This window comes from Oryx dammah, unplaced genomic scaffold (assembly GCF_014754425.2).
Source record: "Oryx dammah isolate SB20612 unplaced genomic scaffold, SCBI_Odam_1.1 HiC_scaffold_10, whole genome shotgun sequence".
Classification (NCBI taxonomy): domain Eukaryota; kingdom Metazoa; phylum Chordata; class Mammalia; order Artiodactyla; family Bovidae; genus Oryx; species Oryx dammah.
The window spans coordinates 40,032,520-40,052,807 of NW_024070194.1; the positions used below are offsets into that span (position 1 = coordinate 40,032,520).

Below are 20,288 nucleotides of genomic sequence, written 5' to 3' on the forward strand. Positions count from 1 at the left end.
TCAGCCCTGCATCCTTACACTTCTCCAGGGCCTGGGAGGGAGGGGTGGGGAACAGTCATGAACAGTCACTTGGAATGGGCAATAGAATAAGAATAAATGCTGAAAAACATCAGTAATCACACTCATCCATCAAGAATTACCCTTGACTATCAAGAAGAAAACTCAGGAAGAAGGTCATCATATAAAAAGAAAAACTACTGTCTTCACCTTAGAAAAACTCCAGAGAAGATATATCACATGGAACGAAAAAGATGCCTGTCTACACTGCCCCAAATTCTCCTCCTCCATTCCTCTCTGTGAACATTTCAGCAATGGTTTCCTCTCCACAACCCCAGCATCCATGGCCTTAGATTCACGAACTGCTGACTCTGATGGTCCACAGCCCATTCTCACAGGTGGAAGAAATGAAGGAGGTTCCCCCTCTTCTGGCTGGTTCTCTCCTCCATGGACTTACCTCCCACGTGCGACAGAAATCCACTGAGTCAAATATCAGTTTTCCATTTTCATCTTTGGGGTATAATTCCTCCCCTGGCTGGATAGAAGCATTCATTTTAGACATGTCACAAAATAATTTCTCTGCATTTACAGGCTGCTAGGCACCAGGGAGTAAACCTCTATCAGGTAGCTACACAAATTTCTAAATATTAATATTTTCAAAGTGATTTGCACATATGGAGTTGTCAGCAATACCTTTAGGAAAGAGGCTTATTCCAATCTCTTACACTCAGACTTCCTTTTCTCTCTGAGCATCAGGTGCCCTAGGGCAGGCATGTGAACCAGCAAGGCTATCTTTAGGTGGATATGGAGTGTGGATGATCCACACATGCTCTCAAATATTCATGACCATGAGCCTTGAACTACCCCAAGGTCATATTTGCCTCCAGTGGAAAATGTTCAGTAAAAAATAAAGTAAATCATGAGTAGTGTCCTGATAAGGGATAGAAGAAAGGAGACATTTCTGAACACTGCTGCAAATCCTCAAAACACTGTGTCTGGGACTTGCCATCTACATAGTCCACTAAGCGATTTTGCATTAGATAGCTTGAGTTTATTTCTGTAACTTGAAACCAAGAGTTCTAAGTAAACCACCATTCTTAATGGCTAAGTGCAGTCTATAAACCTTATCATGAAGACAGGCAAGAGTGTAGGCCATGTCTTGTCTCCCAGCTTCCTATACAGTTCAGAGATTTGACTCACCCAGAGGAAGCACCACCAAATCTGCTCAACTTGAAAGAGTAAAAGACAAGATTAACTCATCATGTTCAACCTAAGGCAGTGTCATGCTCACCACAGCTGCACCAAACTCTTGGTTCATGAAATCCCCAGACACTCAGGAGTCATAACAAGGACTGTGTGCAGAACTCGCTGATTTCTATTTCCCTTAATTTTTCAGGCAGAGACTCAGATTATTAACTCCTTTCAAAAAACTCAGTTAAAAAATCACAAAGGATTATTTGGGGGATTCTACTCTAGTGTAATCATCCTTTCAACCTACTAAGAAAACTCTTTCTTCAACCATCCATGCAAGTTGATACGCATTCTAACACAAGATATAACATTGATGTGATCACACAAATTTCTAACCTTCAGAGCCAGGGGATAATGCATAATATAGAGATCGACATAGTCCAGTTGAAGATTTTTCAGTGACTTTTCCAAGGCTGGTCGGACCAACTCTGGTCGAAGGGAAGTTAACCAAAGCTGCAGAAGTTAAAGAATGAAAGTTGCATTAATAATACACGAGGTAATTTTTTTTTTTTGAGGCTTGTGGAATATTACTTCCCCTACCAAGGATGGAATCCCGGCTCATGGCAGTAAAGCACCAAGTTTTAAACACTGAACCATCAGGGAACTCTAATACTTTAGGAATATACCAATAAGCATAGTTCAGCAAACAACTCTTCACCAAAGGATCCTATTATGTAATTGTCACCTGGGCACAATCACTTGCACACATGCACACACACTATACACACAGCACCTTTGAAGTGCAGAATATGTCTTCTCTCTTCACAGTGCCATCTGCAATCTTGCTTCGAATGGCCTGGCCTATCTCCTCTTCATTTTGGTAGACGTGAGCACAGTCAATATGGCGGAACCCGATCTCTATAGCGAATGGGGTGAATTCCAGAGCATCCCTCTTAGACACCTACATAAGCAACAAAGGTAGAAGTTGAATACCCACATAAGATATTGCTAGGCACAAGCTTTGATCTTCCTAAGAATCAAATTTTTTCTGTCTTTGGTTAGTTCTGTATGTATAATGATGAACCCATGACAGTTTCCCTTAACATTTCTAATAAGTAATTAAATGAACACTACCCAAGAACCCTTCAACTTCAGGTGATCAGTGGCTGACTGCTGGTATCAGAGGATGGCAAAACCAACTTTAGGTTCAGTGATTTGATGAAAGAACTCAAAGGACTCAACAAAATGTTGTAGTCATGAATATGATTTATAATGGGAGGTGTTTGAAGCAAAATGAGCAAAGTTACAAGGTGCCTGGTAAAAGTACCAAGAACCAAGGTGAAAGCTTCTGAGACTTCTATCTACCAGTGAAGCCACACAGAATACACCCCCCCCCCAAAAAAAGTATCTTTTCAAGGTGTACAATGTGATATTCTCATATAAGTTATTCTTGTTATTCACTTGCTCAGTCGTGTCTGACTCTTTGAAACCTCATGGACAGCAGCACTCCAGGTTTCCCTGTTCTTCATCTTCTCCGAGTTTGCTCAAACTCGTGAGCCAATGATGCCATCAAACTATCTCATCCTCTGTCCCCTCCTTCGCCTCTTGCTCTAAATCTTCACCAGAATCAGGGTGTTTTCCAATAAGTTGTCACTAACATCAAGTAGCCAAAGTATTGGAGCTTCAGCTTTAGCATCAGTCATTCCAAGGAATATCAGAGTTGGTTTCCTTTAGGATTGACTAGTTTGATCTGCTGGCTGTCCAAAGGACTCTCAAGAGTCTTCTCCAACATCACTGCACAAATGCGTCAAGTCTTTTGTTGTTGTTGTTGTTGATGGTGACAGCGTTGGTCTGTATTTTTATTTTATTTATTTATTTATTTTTAATTTTACTTTATTTTACTTTACAGTATTGTATTGGTTTTGCCATACATCAACGTGAATCCACCACGGGTGTACATGAGTTCCAAATCTTGAACACCCCTCCCACCTCCCTCCCCATACCATCTCTCTGGGTCATCCCAGTGCACCAGCCCCAAGCATTGTGTATCCTGCATTGAACCTAGACTGGTGATTCGTTTCTTACATGATATTATACATGTTTTAATGCCATTTTCCCAAATCACCCCACCCTCTCCTCCCAGAGTCCAAAAGTCTGTTCTATACATCTGTGTCTCTTTTGCTGTCTCGCATACAGGGTTATCATAACCATCTTTCTAAATTCCATATATATGCATTAGTATACTATATTGGTGTTTTTCTTTCTGGCTTACTTCACTCTGTATAATCAGCTCCAGTTTCATCTACCTTATTAGAACTGATTCAAATGTATTCTTTTTAATGGCTGAGTAATACTCCATTTGTATATTTACCACAGCTTTCTTATCCATACGTCTGCTGATGGACATCTAGGTTGCTTCCATGTCCTGACTATTAAAAACAGTGCTACAATGAACATTGGGGTACACGTGTCTCTTTCAATTCTGGTTTCCTCGGTGTGTATGCCCAGCAGTGGGATTGCTGGGTCATAAGGCAGCTCTATTTCCAATTTTTTAGGAATCACCACACTGTTCTCCATAGAGGCTGTACTAGTTTGCATTCCCACCAACAGTGTAAGAGGGTTCCCTTTTCTCCACATCCTCTCCAGCATTAATTGCTTGTAGACTTTTGGATCGCAGCCATTCTGACTGGTGTGGAATGGTACCTCATTGTGGTTTTGATTTCCATTCCTCTGATGATGAGTGATGTTGAGCATCTTTTCACGTGTTTGTTAGCCATCTCTGTCTTCTTTGGGAAAATGTCTATTTAGATCTTTGGACAATTTTTTGATTGGGTCGTTTATTTTTCTGGAATTGAGCTGCAGGAGTTGCTTGTATATTTTTGAGATTAGTTGTTTGTCAGTTGCTTCATTTGCTATTATTTTCTCCCATTCAGAAGGCTGTCTTTTCACCTTGCTTATAGTTTCCTTTTTTGTGCAGAAGATTTTAAGTCTAATTAGACCCCATTTGTTTATTTTTGCTTTTATTTCCAGTATTCTGGAAGGTGGATCATAGAGGATCCTGCTGTGATTTATCTCGGAGAGTGTTTTGCCTATGTTCTCCTCTAGGAGTTTTATAGTTTCTGGTCTTACGTTTAGATCTTTAATCCATTTTGAGTTTATTTTCATGTATGGTGTTAGAAAGTGTTCTAGTTTCATTCTTTTACAAGTAGTTGACCAGTTTTCCCAGCACCACTTGTTACAGAGATTGTCTTTTCTCCATTGTATATTCTTGCCTCCTTTAAAGATAAGGTGTTCATAGGCACATGGATTTATCTCTGGGCTTTCTATTTTGTTCCATTGATCTATATTTCTGTCTTTGTGCCAGTACCATACTGTCTTGATGACTGTGGCTTTGTAGTAGAGCCTGAAGTCAAGTTCATAGCAATATAGGCATACCTCAAGAAACAAGAAAAAGTAAAGTAAATAACCTAACTCTACACCTAAAGCAACTAGAAAAGGAAGAAATGGATAACCCCAGGGTTAGTAGAAGGAAAGAAATCTTAAAAATTAGGGCAGAAATAAATGCAAAAGAAACAAAAGAGACCATAGCAAAAATCAACAAAGCCAAAGCTGATTCTTTGAAAGGATAAATAAAATTGACAAACCATTAGCCAGACTCATCAAGAAACAAAGGGAGAAAAATCAAATCAATAAAATTAGAAATGAAAATGGAGAGATCACAACAGACAACACAGAAATACAAAGGATCATAAGAGACTACTATCAGTAATTATATGCCAATAAAATGGACAACGTGGAAAAAAATGGACAAATTCTTAGAAAAGTACAACTTTCCAAAACTGAACCAGGAAGAAATAGAAAATCTTAACAGACTCATCACAAGCATGGAAATTGAAGAAATCAGAAATCTTGCAGCAAACAAAAACCCACGTCCAGACAGCTTCACAGCTGAATTCCACCAAAAATTTAGAGAAGAGCTAACACCTATCCTACTCAAACTCTTCCAGAAAATTGCATAGGAAGGGAAACTTCCAAATTCATTCTATGAGGCCACCATCACCCTAATACAAAAACCTGACAAAGATGCCACAAAAAAAGAAAACTACTGGCCAATATCACTGATGAACATAGATGCAAAAATCCTTAACAAAATTCTAGCAATCAGAATCCAACAACACATTAAAAAGATCATACACAATGACCAAGTGGGCTTTATCCCAGGGATGCAAGGATTCTTCAATATCTGCAAATCAATCGATGTAATTCACCACATTAACAAATTGAAAAATAAAAGCCATTTGATTATCTCAATAGATGCAGAGAAAGCCTTTGACAAAATTCAACATCCATTTATGATAAAAAAAAAAACTCTCCAGAAAGCAGGAATAGAAGGAACATACCTCAACATAATAAAAGCTATATATGACAAACTCACAGCAAACATTATCGTCAATGGTGGAAAATTGAAAGCATCTCCCCTAAAGTCAGGAACAAGACAAGGATTCCCACTTTCACCACTACTATTCAACATAGTTTTGGAAGTTTTGGTCATAGCACTCAGAGCAGAAAAAGAAGAAATAAAAATAATCCAAATTTGAAAAGAAGTAAAACTCTCACTGTTTGCAGATGACATGATTCTCTACATAGAAAACCCTAAAGACTCCACCAGAAAATTACTAGAGCTAATCAATGAATATAGTAAAGTTGCAGGATATAAAATCAACACAGAAATCCCTTGCATTCCTATACACTAATAATGAGAAAGTAGAAAACGAAATTAAGGACACAATTCCATTCACCATTGCAACGAAAAGAATAAAATACTTAGGAATATATCTACCTAAAGAAACTAAAGACCTATATATATAAAACTATAAAACACTGGTGAAAGAAATCAAAGAGGACACTAATAAATGGAGAAATATCCATGTTCATGGATCAGAAGAATTAATATAGTGAAAATGAGTATACTATGCCAAAGCAATCTACAGATTCAATGCAATCCCTATCAAGCTACCAGCGGTATTTTTCACAGAGCTAGAAAAAATAATTTCACAATTTGTATGGAAATACAAAAAACCTCAAATAGCCAAAGCAATCTTGAGAAAGAAGTATGGAACTGGACACATGAATCAATTCTTTGGTGCACAGCCTTCTTTATGGTCCAGCACTTACATCCATATATGAACATGACTACTGGAAAAACAATAGCTTTGACAATATGTACCTCTGTGGGCAAAGTAATGTCTATGCTTTTTAATATGCTGTCCAAGATTGTTATAGCTTTTCTTCCAAGGAGAAAGTGTCTTTTAATTTTCTGGCTACACATCATTCACAGTAATTTTGGAGACCAAAAAAAATAAAGTCTGTCACTGTTTCCATTGTTTCCCCATCTATTTGCCATAAAGTTATGGGACAGGATGCCATGATCATAGTTTTTCAAATGTGGAGTTGTAAGCCAGGTTTTTCAAACTCCACTTTCACTTTCATCAAGAGGCTGTTTAATTCCTCTTCACTTTCTGCCATTATGGTGGTGTCATTTGCATATCTGTGGTTACTGATATTTCTCATGGCAATCTTGATTCCAGCTTGAGCTTCATCCAGCCTGGCATTCCTCAAGATTGTACTTACTCATATAAGTATCCATTCTTAATAATTAACACAAGCAAGCTAGTTAACACCATCACCTCACATAGCTACCTTTTAGAAGTGCTTGTAAGAAGATATAGATCTAGTCTCTACAAAATCTCAAGATATAGCCCATTATTTTTAACTATAGTCAACTTGCTGTACATCAGGTCTCCAGAATTATGCCTCTTATAACAGAAGGTTGTACCCTTGGCCAACATCTTTCCATTTTTCCCAGGCTTGTCACCAGCTTCTGGTCACCATAACTCTACTCTCTCTTCTATGAGTACCACTACTTTAGATTCCACCTACAAAGAGATCATGCAGTATTTGTCTTTCTATTTCTGGCTTACTTCACTTGTGATTGCAAATGGACTAACTTTGTCTTCAATGCTCAATAATATTCCATTCCTTTTTATGTGATTCAGAATCTTTCTCATTTCAAGGAGGTAGATAATTGGTGTAACAGACTTCTGCTGGGTCTAGTTCTGGTTTTTTTTTTTTTTGATGCACGGACATTTGGGGATGGGCTTCCCTGGTGGCTCAGACGGTATAGAATCTGCCTGCAATGCAGGGGACCTGGGTTCAATCCCCAGGATAAGAGATCCCCTGGAGAAGGGAAAGGCTACCCACTCCAGTACTCTCGCCTGGAGAATTCCACAGACTGTACAGTCCATGGGATCACAAAGAGTCAGACACGACTGAGTGATGTTCACTTTCAGGGATGTACCTGGGAATGAGCTCAGTATGAGCTTCAGTAACAGCCCTGTCCCTTTCCTCTCCTCAACCCAATGTGCTCTATGAAGTAAACAAGTTCTGTCTTCTATCTGCAAAGTGTCTCTTAATAATTTTTCCACTTTATAAATTAGAATAGTGAGCCTCAAAGTATAAGTCCAGTCCCTTGTCACATCTACTCTAAAGACAAGATAGACAGCAAACTTTCTGGCTTCCAGTCTAGAGACTTGTCCACTAACCCCTCTTATGATCAAGCACTGCAGACCATACTTTAATAAAAACACATTACAAAACCCCAGGATACATTACAAAACCTGGCCTGTAAGATTGTGTCTTATCCCCTCAAGTGATACTAAGGTTCCCATCAGAAGAAGTTTCCAAGCAGAAACAAGAGCACAAGGCAAAAAACAGCTGGAGTGTTCCTTGCTTGGCACCAAGCAGGTATCCCACAGTAGAAAAGCAATTCTCTCCCATTAGTTTTCAGTCACCTCATCTTCAGGACCTTCCACCTCAAATACTTTTCTGGGTCATGTATTATTGGAAGCAGGAAAGAGCTCTTGAACTAATAAAACATACAGAAAAACCTTGCAACTGCAGTCACCCACAAAGGAAAGCAGCTGACAGTCAGTGATCTTGACAGACGAGTCTCACCTCTTCTCCCAAGCTGGGAAAGAGATGGAAAGGGGAGGGGAACCCAGACCCAGAGTAATCTACAGGTGAGCACAGTTTCATACCCTGATGCAGAGTGAAGACTGAATGCTCTCTCCTCTTTCATAGGGCGTGGTTCTGGCCTGGTTATTGGAATGATGTGATCCTCCCAGAGTCACACAGGAGCTCAGTGCTTGACAACCCAAGTCCCTTTCACTCATGTTACATCCACTACTATTTATATCTCGACCTACAACTGCTACTGTTACCTCTGGAGGTGCATAGGTTCCGAATCCCAGGACAGGAATGAAGTGGCCATCATTAAGTTTCACTCTCTGGCTTTGGGAATCCATTGCCTATTTCTCCGTGGAGTAAGCAGACTGATGTTTTTCTTCCTTCACAGGTTAGGAATAACAGGAAGGTAACACCCCAGCTGCACCATCCAATGTTAGCAGATATATTGCAGGAGGAGCGTGATTAAACCAGTTTCCATTGAGTAAGAACAGGATTGAAATCAATTAGCTTGTTTGCTTTTTTTTTTTTTTAGCAGGAAAACACTATTATGTAATGATGATATGTATTGAATAATTATTGACCATATTTTAGACTAGAAACTTCCACAAGAGCAATAGTTTTTATTTTTCTATTACAAAGCCAATCTCGATCCAATATCAGTTGAAACAATGGTCTTACAGTACAAACATACACGAATACACAAATCACACAATCCAAAAGTGTTTAATAAGCATTTTTGAAAATGTTACCCTGTAATAAAGAATCAAAACTTAAAATGAAAATAAATTTGCCTTTTTACATTTTCCATCAGCAAAATTATTATGCTTTACAGACCTGACTGGTGAAATCCTGAACATGATATGGAAACCAGATTTTTGGCCAAAGTGCTTATTGGAGGTTAATTATTAACAGTTTTAAGATATCATGTGCAGTGTGCAAACTCTGAGTGTTCATACCTTGTACTTAGTTATATAACTCTAATAGTACTCTCATAATGTAACTGACACATATTTTACATAATTCATTAACTGTTCCACATTATTCATAAAGAAAAACCTATAAACAAATTAAAATACAACAAATTTGGAAAGAGTAATGGAAATTGTGATGCACTTATAGACAGGGATATTGTGAAGACAAATAAAGTTTAACATGTGCTGTGATGTCAGCAAAATGGTGAGATGGGAGGACGGAAGTCTCCCATGGAAAGACAAGAAAAGAAAGAGAAGGCAGCTGAAAAACCTCATAGGAGCTCTGGAAAACAGTCGAAGATCTATAGCACAAAAAGTGAACAGGCAACTAGGAAAAATCCAGAACAGAATTACAGAAAATGTCATCGTGTATTCCTTACCTTTACCCTCCTCCTGCCTGGGGCAGTGCAGTCTTGATCAGTTCCAGTTGCCTCCCTCAAACCAGAATGATCAGAGAAAACCATATGTGCAATGTTCCAACCTACCTGGGGACTGGCTGGAGACTGGTGTCTGTTCCACTTAACTCTAAACTTAAACTGAAGAGCAGCTGGAGAGGCTATTACAGCTACAGGAGGAATATATATATATATATATATATATATCTTTATGTATACATATATATGTATGTATATATATATGTGTGTTTGTATATATATGTGTGTGTTTGTATATGTATTATGTATGTACATATACATTATACTTATACATACATACAGGGACTGAAGGACAAAGGAATAAAGTGGAGACACAGACTAGACCATGTATTAATAAAACCCTGAAGAGAACTGGGGTGTGGCTTTGGAGGACATAGGGCATTCAAAAAACAGTCATAAGTTTACCAGAATCAGAAAGCAATTCTCAGGCCAGGCATGATGATGACTCAGAAATGACTGAGACCCCCTTAGCTTTCTTGTTGGGCTGATCCCAGGACTAGAAGCATGATGAGCAAACTAATGAAGAAGTCATGACAAGAAACAAATCTACCAAGAGCAAATTTTTGCCTGCTGTTTCAAGTACCCAATGATGAACACAAACACACACAGGAACACACACACAGGAATATACACACACACACAGCAACACACACAGGAACATACACACACACATCTGGATGGGGCAGTGCACACTTATAAGGGATGGAATGAGTTTGGATCCAGCCATCAGAGTTCTGCTCTAGCACCTTGGGACTCACACGGTCCAGTAGGGTGGGGACACCCAGTAAGCACAGAAACCTCTGCTCACACTTGGCTCTGGTGTAACCTCTCTCTCCCCTCCCACCAAGCTGCCAGCATGCCCTGGGGAAGGGGTGACCCTGCCAACATCAGCTCCAGCTCTGCCCCAAATCCTCTGAGCACAAAGAATGCACAGGGACCTGTCCACACATGGACACCCCTGCAAGACCAGAACAAGTAAGTTTTTCACCTAATTTCATAGGGATGCTTTCTTGGTGGCTCAGCTGGTAAAGAATCTGCCTGCAGTGTGGGAGACCTGGATTGATCTCTGGCTTGGGAAGATCCCCTGGAGAAGGGAACAGCTACCCACTCCAGTATTCTGGCCTGGAGAATTCCATGGACTGTACAGTCCATGCAGTCACAAAGAGTTGGACACGACTCAGCAACTTTCACTTCACAGGGAGAGAGGAAATTAATGAGAAGAGAGAGGAATTTGTGTCAAATAAAACAATAAGAATAAACACCTGAGAAACAATCAGCTATGAGATAGACATTGATAGTTTACCAATATAATTTACCAGAATGGAGAAACATAAGAAGAATGCTACCTTAACTAAGGAATGGAACATACTAACATTCACAGTGTAGGGGTTCCAGAAGCAGAAGAGAGGAGGAAAGGGGCAGAAAATGTATCTGATGAAAGTATGGCTAAAATGTTCTTAACCTAGGACTTCCCTGGTGGTCCAGTGGTGAGGACTCTGTCTTCCACTGCACGGGGCACAGGTTCTGAACCTGGTCGGGGAACTACTTACCAAAGGTGATTAAAATCATGAGATAGGGGATATTCCTGGATTACCTGGATCACTCTGGTATATTCACAGAGTCCTTATACATGGGCCCTGGGAGGGCTGTAGTCGAAGAGAAGGTGGGAAGAAAGGAGCATTAGATAAGAGAATCAAAGACCCTATGGGCTGTCTCTGAAGATGTTGGAAGAGTGTCCAAGACAGAAAATGAAGCATTCTCTTGTATAGTGACATAGTCGCGTATGACTCTTTGCACCCCATGGACTATAACACACAAGGATTCCCTGTCCTTCACTATCTCCTGGGGTTTGCTCTAACTCATGTCCATTGAGTCAATGATGCCATCAAACCAGCTCATCCTCTGTCGCACCCTTCTCCTCCTGCCCTCAGTCTTTCTTGCATCAGGGTCTTTTCCAATAAGTCAGCTCTTTGCATTAGGGTGAAAAATATTGGAGCTTCAGCTTCAGCATCAGTCCTTCCAACGAATATTCAAGGTTGTTTTCCTGTAGGGTTGACTGCTTTGTTCTCCCTGCCGTTGAAGGGACTGAATCTTCTCCAACACCACCGTTCAAAAGCATCAATTCTTTGGCCTTCTTTATGGTTCAATTCTCACATCCATACATGACTACTGAAAAACCATATTTTTTACTAAATGAAACTTGGTGGGCAAAGTGATGTCTCTGCTTAATACGTTGTCTAGGTGTGTCATAGACTTTTTCCAAGGACCAAGTGTCTTAATTTCCTGGCTGCAGTCATGGTTCATAGCGATTTTGGAGCCCAAGAAAATAGTCTGTCACTGTTTCCATTTTTTTCCCATCTATTTGTCACAAAGTGATGGGACTGGATGGGCTTCCAGGTGGCCCTACTGGTAAAGAACTTGCCAATGCAGGAGACATAGTGACATAGTGACATGGGTTCTACACCTGAAGGAAGGCATGGCAACCCACACCAGTATTCTTGCTCAGGGAATCCCATGGACAGTGGAGCCTGGCCAGCTACAGTCCATAGGGTCGCAAAGAGTCAGACATGACTGAAGCGACTTAGCATGCACTCACGCATGATGTGACTGATTGCAATGATCTTATTTTCTTGAATGCTGAAATTTAAGCCAGGTTTTTCACTCTCCCTACCACCTTCATCAAGAGGCTCTTTAGTTCCTCTTCACTTTCTGCCTGAAAGGTGGAGTTATCTGCATAACTGAAGTTATTGATATTTCTCCCATCAATCTTGATTCCAGCCTGTGATTCATCCAATCCTGCACTTAGCTTGATGTACTCCACATATAAGTCAAATATGCAGGGTGGCAATATACAGCCTTGACATATTCCTTTGACAATCTTAAACCAGTTCATTGTTTCATGTCTGGTTCTAACTTTTGCTTCTTGACCTGCATACAGGTTTCTCAGGAGGCAGGTAAGGTTTTCTGTTATTTCTATCTCTTTAAGAATTGTCTACAGTTTGTTCTGATCCACACAGTCAAAGACTTTAAAGTAGTCATGGAAGCAGAAGTAGATGTTTTTATGGAATTCCCTTGCTTTTCTATGATCCAAGAGATATTGGCAGTTAGATCATTGCTTCCTCCACTTTTTCTAAATCCAACTTTTAAAAGTTTTCAGTTCACATATTGCTAAAGTCTAGCTTGAAGGATTTTGAGCATTACTTTGCTAGCATGTGAAATGAGTGCAACTTGCAGTAGTTTGAACATACTTTGGCATTGCCCTTTTTTGTGATTGGAATAAAAACTGACTTTTTCCAGTCCTGTGACCCCGGCTTTGCTTTCCAAATTTGCTGGCATATTGAGTGCAGCACTTTCACAGCATCATCTTTTAGGATTTCAAATAGCTCAGCTAGAATTCCATCATATCCACTAACTTTGCTCATAGTAATGCTTCCTTGGGCTGACTAGACTTCACACTCCAGGATTCTGGCTAGAGGTAAGTGATCACACCATTGTGGTTATCCAGGTCGTTAAGACCTTTTCTGTACAGTTCTTCTGTGTATTCTTGCACCTCTTTTTAATCTCCTCTGCTTTTATTAGGTCCTTACCATTTTTTTCCTTTATTGTCCTCATCTTTAATGAAAAGTTTCCTTGGTATCTCTAATTTTCTTGAAGAGGCATCTAGTCTTTCCCATTCTATTGTTTCAGTCTATTTCTTTGCATTGTTCACTTAAGAAGGCTTTCTTATCTCTCCTCGCTATTGCTTGGAGCTCTGCACTCAGTTGGGTATGCCTTTCCCATACTCCTTTCCTTTCCCATTTCCTCTGTCCTCAGCTGTTTGCAAGGTCTCCTCAGACAGCCATTTTGCCTTCTTGCATTTCTTTCTCTTCGGGATGGTTTTCTCACCACCTCCTGTACAGTGTTACAAAAGTCATCCATAGTTTCAGGCACTCTATCAATTTAATCCTTTGAGTCTATTAATCATTTCTATTATATCATCATAAGGGATTTTATTTAGGTCATATGTGAATGGTCTAGTGATTTTCCTACTACAGGGAAGGAATACAGGCCCACCTATCAACAGCAAATTGGATAAAAGATTTACTGAGCATGACCCTGCCTACCAGAGTAAGACTTAGTTTTCCCCACAGTCAGTCCCTCCCATCAGGAAGCTTGAAAATCCCTCACATGGCAGACAGAGGAGCAAGAATTTCAATCCTATGGCCCTCAGAATGAAAACCACAATCACAGAAAACTAACCAAAATGATCACATGGGATCACAGTCTTCTGTAACTCATGAAACTATGAGTCATGCCATACAGGGCCACCCAAGATGAGCAAGTCATGGTGGAGAGTTCCAGCAAAATGTGGTTCACTAGAGAAGGCAATGGAAAACTACTTTAGCATTCTTGCTGTGAGAACCCCATGAACAGAATGAAAAGGCCAAAAGATATGACCCTGAAGGATGAACTTCCCAGGTCAATAGGTGCCCAATGTGCTACTAGGGAAGAGGGAGAAATAGCACAAGAAAGAATAAGGAGGCTGTGCCAAAGCAGAATTAATGCTCAGGTGTAGAGGTATCTGTTGGTAAAAGTAAAGTCTGATGCTAATAATATTGCATAGGAACCTGGAATTTTAGGTCTCTAATCCATATAAACTGGATGTGGACAAACGGGAGATTGCAAGAGGAAACACAGACATTTTAGGAATCAGTGAACTAAAATGGACAGAAATGGGCAAATTTCATCCAGATGACTATTATATCTACTACTGTGGGCAAGAATACCTTAGAATAAAAGGAGAAGCCTTCATAGTCAAAAAGATTCCAAAATGCAGTACTTGGGTACAATCTCAAAAATGACAGAACGATCTTGGTTCACTTCCAGGGGAAATCATTCAACATCACAGTAATGGAAGTCTATGCCCCAACCACAAATGCTGAAGAAGCTAAACTTGAAAGGTTCTGTGAAGACCTACAAGACCTTCTAGAACTAACAAAAAAAGATGTCCTTTTCATCATAGGGAGCTGAAATCCAAAAGTAGACAGTCAAGAGATACCTGGAGTAACAGGCAAGTTTGGCTTTGGAGTACAAACAACCCAGGGCAAAGGCTAACAGAGTTCTGTCAAGAGAACACTCTAGTCATAGCATACAACCTCTTCCAACAACACAAGACCTGTACTCTAGGGGCTGGAAAAGGTGATAAAATAGATTCCTCCCTACAACTTCCAGAAAAGAATGCAGGCCATCTGGCCTCTGATTTTAGCCCATTGATTTCGAATTTCTGACCTCCACAAATGTAAGATAACAAATTGGTGTGTCAAGCCACAGAATTTTTGGCCATTTGTTGGCGCAGTAGAAGTAACTAATACGGACGTGGTTCAAGTCAACCCACCTCCATCTGCTGCATCATAGGTTTTCCTCTCTGCTGGATCATTCCTCTGACCTCAGAGCCAGATGGTCATCTCCCCCAACTGGGAGCCTTTTCCACTTTCTTCAGCAACTGCCCAATTCTGTGGTCCTCAATACAGCAAAGTCTTTGAAAACTGTGTATACTCTATCATTGGTCTCTTCATGCCATTTCTTAAACCCACTCTACTCAGGGTTTTCCTTTACCACTCTTATCAAAGCTGCACTTGACCTTGCCAAGGTTAACTGCCAAATCCAGTAGTCATTTTTCAGTCTTCTCTTACTTGTCCCTTTGGAAGCATTGGACTCTTCTTTCCTCCACTCATTTACTTCACATGCCTTCTAAGAACAGTCCCTCCCACCTCACTAGCCTCTCCTTTTCAGCCTCTTTTGATGGTTCTTTCACTTAAAAAAAAATACCTAGCTTCCTTTTTAAAAATTAATTTATTTACTTTAATTGGAAACTACTTACTTTACAATATCGTAACGATTTTTGCCATACATTGACATGAATCAGCCATGGGTATACATATGTCCCCCTGTCCTGAACCCCCTCCCACCACCCTCCCCATCCCATCCCTCTGGGTTATCCCAATGCACCAGCTTTGAGTGCCCTGTTTCATTCATCAAGCTTGGACTCATCATATATTTCACATATGGTAATATACATGTTTCAGTGCTATTCTCTCTAATCCTCCCACCCTCACCTTCTCCCACGAAGTCCAAAACTCTGTTCTTTATATCTGTGTCTCTATTGCTGTCTTGCATATAGAGTCATCATTAGCATCTTTCTAAATTCCATATATATGTGTTAATATATTGTATTGGTGTTGTTCTTTCTGACTTACTTCACTCTGTATAATAGGCTTCAGTTTCATCCACCTCATTAGAACTGACTCAAATGCATTCTTTTTAATAGCTGAGTAAAGAATTGATGCTTTTGAACTGTGGTGTTGGAAAAGACTCTTGAGAGTCCCTTGGACTGCAAGGAGATCCAACCAGTCCATCCTAAAGGAGATCAGTCCTGGGTGTTCACTGGAAGGACTGATGCTGAAGCAGAAACTCCTATACTTTGGCCACCTCATGAGAAGAGTTGACTCATCAGAAAAAAACCTGAAGCTGGGAGGGATTGAGGGCAGGAGGAGAAGGGGACAACAGAGGATGAGATGGCTGGATGGCATCACTGACTCGATGGACATGAGTTTGGGTGAACTCTGGGAGTTGGTGATGGACAGGCGTGCTGTGATTCATGGGGTTGCAAAGAGTCAGACACAACAGAGCGACTGAACTGAACTGAACTGAATATTCCATTGTGTATATGTACCACAGCTTTCTTATCCATTCATCTGCTGGTGGACATCTAGCTTACTTCCATGTCCTAGCTATTGTAAACAGTGCTGTGATGAACATTGGGGTACATGTGCCTCTTTCAGTTCTGGTTTCCTTGGTATGTATGCCCAGCAGTGGGATTGCTTAGTCATATGGCAGTTCTATTTCCAGTTTTTTAAGGAATCTCCACACTGTTCTCCATAGTGGCTGTACTAGTTTGCATTCCCACCAACAGTAAGAAGGTTCCCTTTTCACCACACCCTCTCCAGCATTTATTGTTTGTAGACTTTTTGATAGCAGCCATTCTGACTGGCGTGAAATGGTACCTCATTGTAAAAACCCAGCTTCTTAATGCTGGGTCCTTATGAAACTTGACTTCCCTGTCTACATCACTCATTGTATAATATAATATCTGATTGTCTACTTTCATGGCTTTAGATAGCAACTAAATTTGACAAACCACAAATATAAATATTTTGCCTAAATCTTTGCTCTAACAGACTTCTATGTCCAACTGTATGTGTGCATCTTCACTTCAGTACCTGAAGGCATCTCAAAGGTACATGTCTATAACTGAACTCATAATCATCCCACAAAAAAATGTGCTCTCCCACCACTGTATCCACCTGAGAAAATGTCCCTTAATTACAAACATCAGGAGTCAACTCTGATTCCCCTTTTCCTTTCACCATTCATCGAATATGTTAGAAACTCTAGTGGATGCTTCCCTTAAAGTATATCCCTATTCTAACAACATTGACCACTTTTATTTTTCATTCTGTGGCCCAAGCCAGCATCAGTTCAGTTCAGTTCAGTTCAGTTCAGTTCAGTTGCTCAGTCGTGTCTGACCCTTTGCGACCCCATGAATCACAGCATGCCAGGCCTCCCTGTCCATCACCAACTCCCGGAGTTCACTCACATCCACTGAGTCAGTGATGCCATCCAGCCATCTCATCCTCTGTTGTCCCCTTCTCCTTCTGCCCCAATCCCTCCCAGCATCACAGTCTTTTCCAAAGAGTCAACTCTTCGCATGAGGAGGCCAAAGTACTGGAGTTTCAGCTTTAGCATCATTCTTTCCAAACAAATCCCAGGGCTGATCTCCTTCAGAATGGACTGGTTGGATCTTCTTGCAGTGCAAGGGACTCTCAAGAGTCTTCTCCAACACCACAGTTCAAAAGCATCAATTCTTCGGCGCTCAGCTTTCTTCACAGTCCAACTCTCACATCCATGCATGACCCTTGGAAAAACCATAGCCTTGACTAGATGGACATTTGTTAGCAAAGTAATGCCTCTGCTTTTGAATATGCTATCCAGGTTGGTCATAACTTTTCTTCCAAGGAGTAAGAGTCTTTTAATTTCATGGCTGCAGTCACCATCTGCATCACATCCCATTAAATTCCTGTAGAGTCTTAAAAAAGTGTTCTTTTCCCTCTTTCTCTTCTCAATGTAACAACCAGAGTGAATTTTTTTCTTTTTTTGCTTTCACATTTTTTATTTTATTTATTAATTGAAGGATAACTGATTTACAGAATTTTGTTGTTTTCTGTCAAACCTCAACATGTATCAGCCATAGGTATACATATATCCCCTCCCTTCTAAACCTCCCTCCCATCTCCCTCCCCATCCCACCCCTCTAGGTTGACACAGAGACCCTGTTTGGGTTTCCTGAGACATACAGCAAATTCCCATTGTCTATCTATTTTATTACATATGGTAATGTAAGCTTCCATGTTACTCTCTCCATACATCTCACCCTCTCCTCCCCACTCCTCAAGTCCATAGGTCTATTCTCTATGTCTGTTTCTCCATTGCTGCCCAAGAAAGAAATTCTTCAGTACCATTTTTCTAGATTCTACATATATGCGTTAGAATACAATATTTATCTTTCTCTTTCAGACTTACATCACTCTGTATAATAGGCTCTAGGTTCACCCACCTTTAGAACTGACTCAAATGCATTCTTTTTATGGCTGAGTAATATTCCATTGTGTATATGTATCACGACTTCTTTACCCATTCATCTATCAATGGACATCCAGGTTGCTTCCATGCTCTAGCTATTGTAAATGGTACTGCAATGAACAATGGAAAACGTGTCTTTTTCAACTTTGGTTTTCTCAAGGTATATGCCTAGGAGTGGGATTGCTGGGTCATATGGTGCTTTTATTCCTAGTTTTTTAAGGAATCACCATCCCATCTTCCATACTGGCTGTATCAATTTACATTTCCACCAAAAGTGCAAGAGCATCCCCTTTTCTCCACACCCTCTCCAGTATTTATTGTTTGTAGACTTCTTGATGATGGCCATTCTGACTGGCATGAGGTGATTGTAGTTTTGATTTGCATTTCTCTAATAATGAGTGCTGTTGAGCATCTTTTAATCTGTTTGTTAGCCACCTGCATGTCTTCTTTGGAGAAATGTCTGCTTAGGTCTTTTCCCCACTTTTTGACTGGGTTGTTTGTTTTTCTGGTATTGAATTGTATGAGCTGTTTATATATTTTGGAAATTAATCCTTTATCAGTTGTTTCATTTGTTATTATTTTCTCCCATTCTGAGGGTTGGCTTTTCACTTTGCTTATAACCTCCGTTGCTGTGCAAAAGCCTTTAAGCTTAATCGGGTCCCACTTGTTTTCATTTGTTTTTATTTCCATTACTCTAGGAGGTGGGTCATACAGGATCTTGCTTTGATTTATGTCATCAAGTGTTCTATGTTTTCCTCTAAGAATTTTATATTTTCTAGCCTTACATTTAGGTCTTTAATCCATTTGGAATTTATCTTTGTGTATCATGTTAGGAAGTGTCATACTTTCATTCTTTTCTATGTACCTGTCCAGTTTTCCCAGAACCATTTATTGAAGAGGCTGTCTTTGCTCCATTGTATATGCTTGCCTCCTTTGTCAAAAATAAGGTACCCACAGGTGCATGGGTTTATTTCTGGGCTTTCTATATTGCTCCATTAGTCTATAAGTCTGTTTTTGTGCCAGCACCATACTGTCTTGATGACTGTAGCTTTGTAGTATAATCTGAAGTAAGGAAGGTTGATTCCTACAGCTCCATTCTTCTTTCTCCTGACTGCTTTGGCTATTTGGGATCTTTGGAGTTTCCATTCGAATTGTGAAATTTTTTCTTCTAGTTCTGTGGAAAATGTCACTGGTAATTTGATAGGGATTCCATTGAATCTGTAGATTGCATTTAGTAGTATAGTCATTTTCACAATATTGGTTCTTCCTATCCAGGAATATGGAATGTCTCTCCATTTGTTTATGTCATCTTTGATTTCTTTCATCAGTGCCTTATAATTTTCTGTGTACAGTTCTTTTGTCTCTTTAGGTAAGTTTATTCCTAGATAATTTATTCTTTTTGTTGGAATAGTGAGTGGGATTGATTCCTTAATTTCTCCTTTTGATTTTTCATTGTTAGTATATAGAAATTCAAGTGACTTCTGTGTGTTCATTTTGCTAAATTCACTGATTAGCTCTAGTAATTTTCTGACAGTATTTTTAGGGTTTTCTATGTACAGTATCATGTCATCAGCAAACAATGAGAGCTTTATTTCTTCTGTTCTGATCTGGATTACTTTTGTTTCTTTTTCTTCTCTGATTGCTGTAGCTAGGACTTCCAAAACTGTGTTGAATAATAGTGGTGAAAGTGGACACCCTTGTCTTATTCCTGATCTTAGGGGGAATGATTTCAGTTTTCACCATTGAGAATAATGTTTGCTGAAGGCTTATCATATATGGCTTTTAGTATGTTGAGATAGGTTCCTTCTATGCCCATTTTTTGAAGAGTTTTAATCATAAATGGGTGCCGAATTTTGTCAAAGGCTTTTTCTGCATCTATTGAGATTATCGTATGGTTTTTATCTTTCAATTGGTTAATATGGTGTATCACATTGATTGATTTGCATATATTGAAGAATGCTTGCATCCCTGGAATGAACCAAACTTGATC

The 20,288-nt window shown here is 39.8% G+C and overlaps 1 protein-coding gene and 1 pseudogene across 6 annotated transcripts in view; both read right to left on the reverse strand.

Moving 5' to 3' along the window:
• LOC120869475 overlaps positions 1-9,640 on the reverse strand; it is a 45,436-nt pseudogene extending 35,796 nt beyond the window's left edge.
• The window catches only part of LOC120869468 (dihydrodiol dehydrogenase 3-like), a 269,082-nt gene that overhangs the window by 106,276 nt on the left and 142,518 nt on the right, over positions 1-20,288 (reverse strand). The gene's annotated exons all lie outside the window — the stretch shown is intronic.